Source organism: Pectinophora gossypiella, chromosome 25, assembly GCF_024362695.1.
Source record: "Pectinophora gossypiella chromosome 25, ilPecGoss1.1, whole genome shotgun sequence".
In the NCBI taxonomy this organism is placed as follows: Eukaryota; Metazoa; Arthropoda; class Insecta; order Lepidoptera; family Gelechiidae; genus Pectinophora; species Pectinophora gossypiella.
The window spans coordinates 10,014,575-10,025,611 of record NC_065428.1 but is presented as its reverse complement, the minus strand read 5'-3'; the positions used below and the strand labels follow the sequence as shown (position 1 = coordinate 10,025,611).

General features: G+C 39.7%; 1 protein-coding gene and 1 long non-coding RNA gene across 16 annotated transcripts in view; one reads left to right on the top strand and one right to left on the bottom strand.

Annotated features, from left to right (window-relative positions):
- Positions 1-6,242, bottom strand: part of LOC126378244 (uncharacterized) — a 101,290-nt gene extending 95,048 nt beyond the window's left edge. Inside the window, exon 1 of the long non-coding RNA XR_007568059.1 lies at positions 5,844-6,242. This is a non-coding gene — a long non-coding RNA (uncharacterized LOC126378244). The remainder of the gene's footprint in view (positions 1-5,843) is intronic.
- The window catches only part of LOC126378017 (hemicentin-1), a 663,470-nt gene that overhangs the window by 596,517 nt on the left and 55,916 nt on the right, over positions 1-11,037 (top strand). The gene's annotated exons all lie outside the window — the stretch shown is intronic.

Sequence of the window (11,037 nt, the reverse complement as noted above, 5' to 3'; positions counted from 1 at the left end):
TACATCCATCGCAAGATGAACTAAGTACCCACACCTCACCGGACTCTCTGTTAGACCAACGTAATAGATGTGAACCGTATCGCCGTCTATAATGGTCGAGCCAACTGTGTTAGTGAAATTTGAAAACCAAGCCAATGTACCACAGGACCGCACTGATCCTAGAACCACCATTACCCTTCCAGAGTAGAAGCGGAATATTCTTCTTCTTCTATCGTGTGGGTTGTGAGGTGAATTACCAACCTCATCAACCCTGCTGTCAGGGTTATTATTGAGCCGCCAAAGGCCTCTGACATGGCTCACGTAATTAAAGCACATAATAACGGGTTCTTACCGCGTTTAAATGGGGATATGAGACTCCCGATATTTCGACACTGTTGCAAGTGCCATGATCACGGGATGACATTTAAACGCGGTAAGAACCCGTTATTATGTGCTTTAATTATGATAATAACCGCGTAAACTTAAAACAATGTATGGCTCATGTAACGACTACTTACTTACATCAGTAAATAGTATCCGGGACCAACGGCTAATATTGACCGGAAAAACCAGAAATCGGCCGATGTTACACAAAATACGATTCAGTCATAATTAAATTGATCGAACCCCCAAAACTTTTACTTCATAATCGAATTGCCATCGCAACAGACAAATCAATTAGATTTGATTGAAACCCGTTTTGGGTTCCTTCATTAAATACGGGAGTTTAAAAAATATCCTCTTCTTCGTACAGTTACAAAAAAACCCACGCGTTTATTCTCTATCGGAGTATACAAAGCCACCGAGCGAAGCGAGATGCTATGTTATGTTTTATAATACTATGTATAAGTAATATATCCACTCATCGCTAGCTATATTTCACATCACTAATTTAAGAGCCACGCTCTTGTCAATGTAGCATTCTCCAAGCTACATTGACATGGCTCACCTGACATCTTGCCCCGCGTGCCCTGATACCTGTACGCGAGAGGATGATGAATGCCACCGAAAATGCTGTTCGAGTGGCAAAATGCTGGGCTGAAAAAATCTGAATGCCATCGAAACAAGAAGAAGAAGGGAAAAAATAGGGCAGTGGTTTCCCTCTTGCCTTCTGCCCTGCAGTACTCTGTCTGACGCAAGTGGGATGGCGCACAGAGCAGTGTATTTCAAAGCCGTACTAGGACTCCTGTCCTCCGCCCCTGAATAGTACTGACAGTTCCTGCTGCTCTCTGTCAGGTTCCAGGTTACAGTCCCTGTGACTCGCCACACCCTATTTCCTGTCGCTCGCTAGCTATGTTTAAGTCGCATGTAACCGGCGGCGAGACTATTGCCATAAATCGGGCACAAATCCTGGAAACCACAAAACCAACATAGCAACGTCATATCATAAGCATGACTATAATCCCAATTGGGTTAGTTTTCCTGAAACAAAACAGCACAAAGGAATATATATAAAAAAAACAATGTAAACCTACTCCTAAAAGGCTGGATTCAAAAGTCTCAAAAGCCTCAAGAAAAACCACTCGACAAAATTCGTCTTTCGACTTCAAATTGATCAACTGGCGCGAAAAACGCTAACTTTTAAAACGCTCCGGCTTGTTAAATCCGGAATTTTCCGGTTTAAGCCAGAAACAATATAAAAGGAAAGTTTCTCGAATATAAAATTCCGGAGGAGTGACGTTTCATTTGTAGACATTATTGAATTTGAGTTATTGGAGCGACTGGCTAGCCACCTTGCTTGGGGAGACAGAGATTGCTGTGGAGACGCAATGTTACTACTTTATTTTAATGTTATTGTAATATATTCAATAAAACGGCATTTGCATTTTTATCCATCATATTTTGACATGACATAAAACCATAAGTAACCCACCACTGTGGGAGTACCACAGTTATAATTTTCACTCCCACAGGCAAATCGAAGAATTGCTTTTGTTGGGTGTTTATTGTATCTATATTTTTCTATAATACACTTCTCTTGCTTCCCGCATAACCATCAATTCAGATTCAGAGTAGATTGTACTAAACATTTTTATATCCCAATGGAGTAGTTAAGAGGTACATTCGTCGCCGAAGATTTGACGTACAATTTATATGAAATTGTAAGTCCAATGTCGACTCCACCCCACCCTAAACCGGAGTCCTGCAGGTGGCAGGTGGACCGAGGTGGACGAAGCAAAATTCAACGCCAGCGCCGCAGTCCAACGTTCGATATTACGGCACGCTCTGTATATAACATGGTATATACTAGTTTATGTACGGTCAAGAGCATTAATATGTATACACTTTGGTACCATGTCACATTAACTTTTTTGACAAATTGAACTGTAAGTCTCACTAAATGTCAAATATATTAGTGCGACAGAGTCCTAAAGTGGGTACATTATATTGCTCATGACTGTACAGGTCAGATTACTAGAAGTAATCTAACGGCCCTTGTGGTCCAGTGGTTGAGCGTTGGACTCACGATCCGGAGGCCCCGGGTTCGAATCCCGGTGGGGACATATCACAAAAATCACTTTGTGATCCCTAGTTTGGTTAGGACATTACAGGCTGATCACCTGATTGTCCGAAAGTAAGATGATCCGTGCTTCGGAAGGCACGTTTAGCCGTTGGTCCCGGTTACTATTTACTGATGTAAATGAGTAATCGTTACATGAGCCATGTTACGGGCCTTTGGCGGTTCAATCATAACCCTGACTCCAGGGTTGATGAGGCTGGTATTCCACCTCACAACCCACATGATAAGAAGAAGAAGACTGGAAGTATATAACAATATAAGCATACAGACAGACATGTACAATCGCCCATAATACCTGATAAGTAGAAAAACTTGTTAGCCGAGTTGAGCAACAACTCACAATCTTATTCTATCGTGTGGATTGTTTGATTACCAACCACATCAACTCTGGTGTCAGAGTTACTATTGAGCCGCCAAAGGCCCCTGACATGGCTCATGTAACAACTACTAACTGACATCAGTAAGTAGTAACCGGGAACAACGTCTTAACGTGCCTACCGAAGCACGGATCGTCTTACTTTCGGAAAATCAAGTGATCAGCCTGTTATGTCCTAATCAAACACAAAGTGATTTTCGTGATATGTCCCCACCGGGATTTGAACCCGGGACCTCCGGATCGTGAGCCGAACGCTCAAACCACTGAACTACGGAAGCCGTTACGTTGGATGTTGTATATATGCGTCTCGCTGTGTAAACTTCAATACCGCGTTTCAGAACTATTGAATGGTGGCGCCATCTGTTGTATGTAGGTGGAACTAGCTGGTCAACTAGTTAGGTCCGCCGCATTAGTTTACCTTGCGATGGATGTACAGTCATGAGCAATATCATGTACCCACTTTAGAACCCTGTCGCACTATCATATTTGACATTTAATGAGACTTACAATGAGGTGATCAGCCTGTAATATCCTAACCAAACTAGGGATCACAAAGATGATTTTATCTATCTATCTTAGTATGTATGTGAAACAACGAAGTATCTGCCTACACCAACGGGAAATAGGCGTGTATGTATGTAAATAGAACGTTTTGCAACTTGTCTAGGCTTGTATTGACTAAACGAAGCCTAGATAACAAAAAAAAAAGCTTCATCTACTCACAGCACACATCATCATCAGCCCATTAACGTCCCCACTGCTGGGGCACGGGCCTTCCCTATGGATGGATAGGGAGATCGGGCCTTAAACAATCACGCGGGCCCAGTGCGGATTGATGGTTATTAACGACTGCTAATGCAGCCGGGACCAACGGCTGAACGTGCTTTCCGAAGCACGGAGGAGCTCGAGATGAAAACATTTTTGTGGTCACCCATCCTATGACCGGCCTTTGCGAAAGTTGCTTAACTTCAACAATCGCAGACCGAGCGCGTTTACCGCTGCGCCACCGAGCTCCTCACTCAGAGCACACACCACAAAAAATGTAACTAGGTTAGAAAATAATTTCCAAAATTGATGACATTGTAATTCCTTAGGCGAAGTCGCATTTTTTTCGCTTTATGCTAAACCGTGTTGACAGTGAAGAATGAGTGGATTAATTCCATTTTTTGTCTACTGCGGTTAGATAGACGCTGTTTTAAATTTAATGGGGTCGCGACAGCGGTTGCAATTAATTTTATGTGATAGCTATTATTTTATTTTATTTTAGACTAGGCAAATCGAAGCGATCCGAAAGTTTAAGTGTTTTTTATTCAGACACTGTCGTCCTGTGGTATATCGGAGCCGGTTCGAAACCCGTCTTGCACCAATGAGTTATTAATTTATCTTAAAAGTCAAAGTCAATGTATTTATTGCACACCATATATGGTAAACAGTTGTTATAAATATTATAATACCAGATATGGACCCGGGAGGGAATAGCAAAAACAAGAAAAAATAGTAAGAAACTAAATTAAGCCAGAAATACAAAAAATAAATAAATAAGTACTTGACATTAAACAAAAGTAATCAAAAAATAACTATAAAAAATCTTAAAAACTATTTATTTCAAAATCTACAACACTTACAGTCTGTTTATCATATAAGAAAAACTCTTGCAGTGTGTAAAAACTTTTCTCAATTAGGAATTTTCTTAAGTTAATTTTAAACTTTTTTATATCATCATCTTAACTGCAGTTGTCACTCACACAGTTGGCTCGATTATTATAGACGATCTATCACGTTAGCCTAACAGGAAGCTCGGCAAGATGTGGGTACTTAGTTCATCTTGCGATGGATGTATCTCTGACTCTCCCAATTGGGATATAGTCGTGAGCTTATGTGTGTATTTTTTTATTTAAATCGGGCAACACAGCTTAAATAATGTACCTATTAAGCGCTTATCGCTATTGGTCGATAAATTCTTTCAAATTTAATCCTCTCTTGTGACGTGATCTATTGTAGATTTGCCGCAGGTGGCATTAACTACTTGGCCGGACAAATGGGGAGCGCTGAAGGCTCTCACCCGGTACAACGTTTAAGACAACAGGCCTGAGGATGCCCAGTTTGGCGTCGCCCTAAGCTGAGGCGCTGACGCCGACCTGAGCACGAAGCCTGTTGCCTTGTTCTTGTCTATTGATTTCTATCCTCATTTTTTAACGATCTCTTTGCTTCGCTGGGAAGTAAACAAAGGCAACGTTTAAGAGTAAAATTCATTAATTTGTTTCCTATTTAAATTCTCAACTGTCAGCCAAAGTTAATTCTAGTTGCAAGCAAAGGAACGAGGGAAAATAAAAGTTAAGTTAAAAGGAGATTGAGGGGCAAGAAGAAAGCCAAATAGGCGAAGGATCCTTTGTAGCGTACTGAAATGTGATCGAATTAAAAATAGTGGTGTTCTGTTTATCGATACGTTGTTGAGGAGTTTGTATACTCGACTAAACAGGGGTACCGGACTTGCAAAAATGAGTTATCAATTTATCGTAAGTGCATTTTTTACTTACACAGTTGGCTCGACCATTATAGACGGCGATAAGGCTCACTACCTATCACCAGAGCCATATTGCATGTCTTGGTGAGAGCCTTCAACGCTCCCCATTCGTCAAGCCAAGTAGTTAATGCTATCTGCGGCAAATCTACAATAAGTCACGTCAAAAAAAGGTTGAGCCAACTGTGTTAGTGAAAACTGCATTTAAGATAAATTAAGTCATTAGCGCGAGTCCGGTACCTTTTTTTTTTTTTTTTTTTTTTTTTTTTTTTTTTTTTTTTTTTTTTTTTTTTTTTTTTTTTTTTTTTTTTTTTTTGACGTGACTTATTGTAGATTTGCCGCAGATGGCATTAACTACTTGGCCGGACAAATGGGGAGCGCTGAAGGCTCTCACCCGGTACAACGTTTAAGACAACAGGCCTGAGGGTGCCCAGTTGGGCGCGAACCTCGGCTCAGGGCGTCGTCTGAGAGGAAAAATATTTGAAAGAATTAATCGACCCTAGCGGGTCGATAGCGATAAGCGCTGAATGAGGGAAATCGTCGACCACGCCGGCGGGGTCGGTATCGGGGTCCTGAAGTGTTTGGTGTCGCGAGCTGATTGGCTGCCTCTATGGCTAGGGTAATCGGGTCGTCGGGATCGTATATTACGTCCTTCGGACGCCGATACTTTTCAGTACCGTCCCTAAGCGGGATGTATTCGGAAGCCGCAACTACCAGGGGATTTGGGTGGTGCGGAGCAGAATCGAAAAAACGTTTGGAAGCTAATTTGAGCCATTGGGCAATGGTTGGCAGACCTAGGTCAGAGTCCGGTACCGGAGTTCGAACAGGCAGTCCCCGTTTGAGAAGCCAACCAGTAAACCACTGAACCACAATGACTATTAATATTCGTATAACGTATTTTAATACCGTTTTCTCAACACTAAGCTCGACAAAACGTAGTTTACGGGGCAAACTTTGTGCACTCATTTTAATAGGGACATCTCAGGCAGAGTTGCTTCATTTACGTCATCTGTTTAACGATAAGGACGGAATAGCGAGTACAGTCATAAAGAAAAAAAACATACAAGGCTTAATTATATACCTTCTTATAAAATGAGGCACTTACCAGGCTATGTTGCTCAGAAACAGTATAGATGGCGCTGTACAGATTTTCCTTCGTTTCGCCTTCTAATTTCATAGATAACAGACATATGCATATTTTATCTTTGTTTTTCAGTAAAAAAAAAAGAAAGAAAGAAAGAAACGTTTATTATAAAGGGACACCACAGTAACAAATATAAAATAAATAACAAATATATAATATAAAACAAGAAAAAAAAATGATGACCCTTTATATTATACCCAGGCACAATCACATCTTCCACCCATTATTATTCTGATCAAAATAAAGAGAAGCAATATAGCTAGCAACATAATAGAATTATGTTATGTTGCATAATGTGATCCACATATTAAGCAATAATTATGTACTTCATCATCATCATCATCATCATCATCAGCCCATTAACGTCCCCACTACTGGGGCACGGGCCTTCCCTATGGATGGATAGGGAGATCGGGCCTTAAACCATCACGCGGGCCCAGTGCGGATTGATGGTTATTAACGACTGCTAATGCAGCCGGGACCAACGGCTTAACGTGCCTTCCGAAGCACGGAGGAGCTCGAGATGAAAACTTTTTTTTTGTGGTCACCCATCCTATGACCGGACTTTTGCGAAAGTTGCTTAACTTCAACAATCGCAGACCGAGCGCCAAAATACAAATAGAACTATTATGTACTTACCCGAGTAATATAGTGATAATCTATATATACGTATATCTTAGTAAGTAGAGGGAAGGAGAAACCAGCCTATATAGGTTATGTCACAGACTGCGAAACGCATTTCTCGAGAATATTGGTTTCCCCACGATGTTTTCTTCACCGCCAAGCACGTGATAATAATTTATGACCCAAACATTCGAAAACAAATTCAATATAATTCAATTCAATCAGAAACCAGAATCATTTATTCAACGTAATTATCATGAATAAACTTGTTGAAGGTCAATGTAACATTTTTGAATGTACGTCATTTCGCAAGGTGTTATGGCTGAGGAGAAGAAATGACAAGAAACTGCAACAGCAACACATCTTTTAAAAACCAATGAGGGTATACATTACAAGTTATTTAATAACTAGAGGAACACATATTATTACATATTTCATAACAGTTTGCCTAAATTCAAGAAACTCATTGTGCAATCATCTGGTCATGACCGTTAGTTTAACTGGTTTAATAGAAAAAAAAAATAGTAGTTTTTTTCTTGTACCTATTCTTCTTTTTTTGTTGTTGTAGTGTTGCCTGGCTGTAACTTTTCATACCTTTTTTATTCCGTAATATTTTTTTTTAAACAAATTCTACATACATGTTAATTACATAAGTTGTGAATGTCTTTAATTGGTGCAAACACTAGTACTAGCCTTAAGAAAGTTTTATTAATTGTTGTGTGTTTGTACTGTTGATATGCCTAATAAATAAATAAATAAACACATTCATAACACAATATTAAGAAGTTAATGTGACGTCTTAAACCTAAATAAAGATTTTATTTATCTATCTAAATATCATTTTAGGCCTATGCTGGGATTCGAACCTGGGACCTCATAATGAGAGTCAAGCGTTCTTCCAACTAAGCTACCACGGCTCTTCATCAAAACACGTGACAAAATTTAATTCATCGAGTCAGGAGACAGTCATAAATTATTTTGACAACTTCTGTGGTTCCCTATATAAATATGTATACAGGGACATCAATATTACATACTGAGGAACCTTAATTAAACATCGTTTTATGGAAAATTCAATTTTGTACACACAAGCCAAATTACTACTTGGATATATAGATGATTGTACTGGAATAGACAATTATGTCAATGTTGTATGGGACATACCTAATAGTCTACCATTTATGGTCAGTCACATCTCTAGCGCGAGCAAGCCAGCGCGTCTCGATGTTTGGATCTTGTAATTTGATTGATATCCTGGGTAATACAGTTCATTCAATTGTTTGTGTGGGGTTTTATTACAATTACCAGCGCTCCCTACAAATGTAACTACAGGGTATTAGGGATATCGTAACGAAAACTTTGAGGGATGATTTAGGTCATGATTCTGAGCTGATATCAATTAAAATTTTCCGTCGCAAAAGTATAGAAATGAAAATAATTGAAAAAAAAAACAATAAAATTTTCATGAATTTTCCGACAACAAATTCCACTTGAAATCGAGTCAGAATATTATGGTCAGAATCATCCTCCTCAGTATTCGTTACGATGTCACTAACACCCATACCTACTTGTATGTATATATCTGTATGTACTTGTTCGGGGTGGAAGTGACATCGTAACGAATACTCAGGGGGATGATTCAGTTGATTATTCTGAGTTAATATCAAATGGAATTTTCCATTGCAAAAGTATAGAATTGAACAGCCTCTGTGGTCTAGTGGTTAGAGCGTTAGGCTCACGAGATGGAGGTCCGGGTTCGATTCCCGATGGGGACATTGTCGAAATCACTTTGTGAGACTGTCCTTTGTTTGGTAAGGACTTTTCAGGCTTGAATCACCTGATTGTCCGAAAAAGTAAGATGATTCCGTGCTTCGGAGGGCACGTTAAGCCGTTGGTCCCGGCTATTAGCCGTAAAAACATCTCCACCAACCCGCAGTGGAGCAGCGTGGTGGAGTATGCTCCATACCCCCTGCGGTTGATTGAGGGGAGGCCTGTGCCCAGCAGTGGGACGTATATAATATAAGCAGTTTATGTAAAAAAATCATGAATTTTGCGACGAAAAATACCACTTGATATTAACTCAGAATCATGGTCTGAATCATCCCGCTGAGTATTCGTTACGATGTCACTAACACCCTGTATATAAAAGTACTTACGCGCCAAAACTTTTTGGGTAGCCAAAGACATAAGTTGGCTTAAGACCATTTGTGTATGTCAACACCTGTGGCACTTGACGTGTGCTGTCAACTTAATTATGTCGGGTTATTGACTTTGGTATTTTTAGAGAGTTGTTTTTCCTGCCTAAAACTGACGTGTGTTCCATAAATATCATGCCTGTCAATTACCCATCCCTTTCCTTTTCGGCGGATAAGAAAATGACAGCTGTAACTTAAAATAAAATTAGCATTATAAAATGACCATTCATTTAGTTTTAAATAAATTGGCTTAGCCATTATACAGACGGCGATACGGCTCACCACCTATCACGTTGGTCTTACAGAAAACTCGGTGAGGTGGGGGTACTTAGTTCATCTTGCGATGGACGCACCTCTAAATACCCCATCAGTATATGTGAGCTTATGCTATGTTGTTGTGTTAAAAAAAAAAACATCATCATCAAAACATATTTTCTCCTATACTTAAAGGTTGCCTGGAAGAGATTGCTACTTAGCAATAAGGCCACCTATTGTACTAATTCTATTTCTCTTTTGTTTTGTATTTTGTTTTTTCCTGTTTGTGCAATAAAGTATTTGTTATGTTATGTTATGTTTTTCTAAAAAGACGCCTAAACCATTGATGTGAAAAATGTTCCGTGTTTTTACATTCTGACACACTCTGTAAACACCTCGTTTTACACAGACGCTACACTTTGACTTTATCGTACACATCTGTGTGTGTAACGTTTGATTCCCATACGATTGAAGACTAAAGTATAAGAGAGAGGGTGAGAGGGGGTGAGGAAACCTAGCTCAGCCGCTAGTGAGGAGCGGAGAGTTGCCGTTCTGTACCTAAAATTATTCCTTATTCTAAGATTCTGGTTCTACCTACTCGTATCTGTGAGGGGCTCTTCATCCGCTCTACATCTTCGTTCCACTAATGGGTTGGAATTAGGTCGGGAATGCAATTTTTCATACTGTCACTGCTCAGGGAAGACTTAAGAGATGGTAAATATTATGTATACTGCTTATATGTACCTATGCCTTCCTAGATATTAGGAAAGTATTATTATGGAGATGTAATCTTTTGAAAATGTGAATAGTTATTAGTATCAATATCAACGCTGGTTTAACTTAATATGAAAAAGATGTAAATCAATATATACGGCATCTGTAGTCCAGTGGTTGAGCGTTGGGCTCACGATCCGGAGGACCCGGGTTCGAATCCCGGTGAGGACATATCACAAAAATCACTTTGCGATCCTTTGGTTAGGACATTACAGGCTGATCACCTTATTTTCCGAAAGTAAGACGATCCGTGCTTTGGAAGGCACGTTAAGCCGTTGGTCTCGGTTGCTACTTACTGATGTAAGTACGTAGTCGTTTCATGAGTCAATAGTAACCCTGACACCAGGGTTGATGAGGTTAGTAATCCACCTCACAATCCACACGATAGAAGAAGAAGATATAAGTGAAGTGAAAGGGGTTCGCCAAGGCATAATATATTTTTTACCCTATAAGTACCCATTTTTCTTAGATTGCGGGATATAATCTTACATCAAGAATAGAATATGTCCCCGAAGGCAAGTTGAGGTATCTATAGTACATAGGATGTCAGTGACACCGTAACGAATACTGAGGGGGATGATTCAGACCATGATTCTGAGTTAATATCAAGTGGAATTTTCCGTCGCCAAATTCATGTTTTTTAAATTA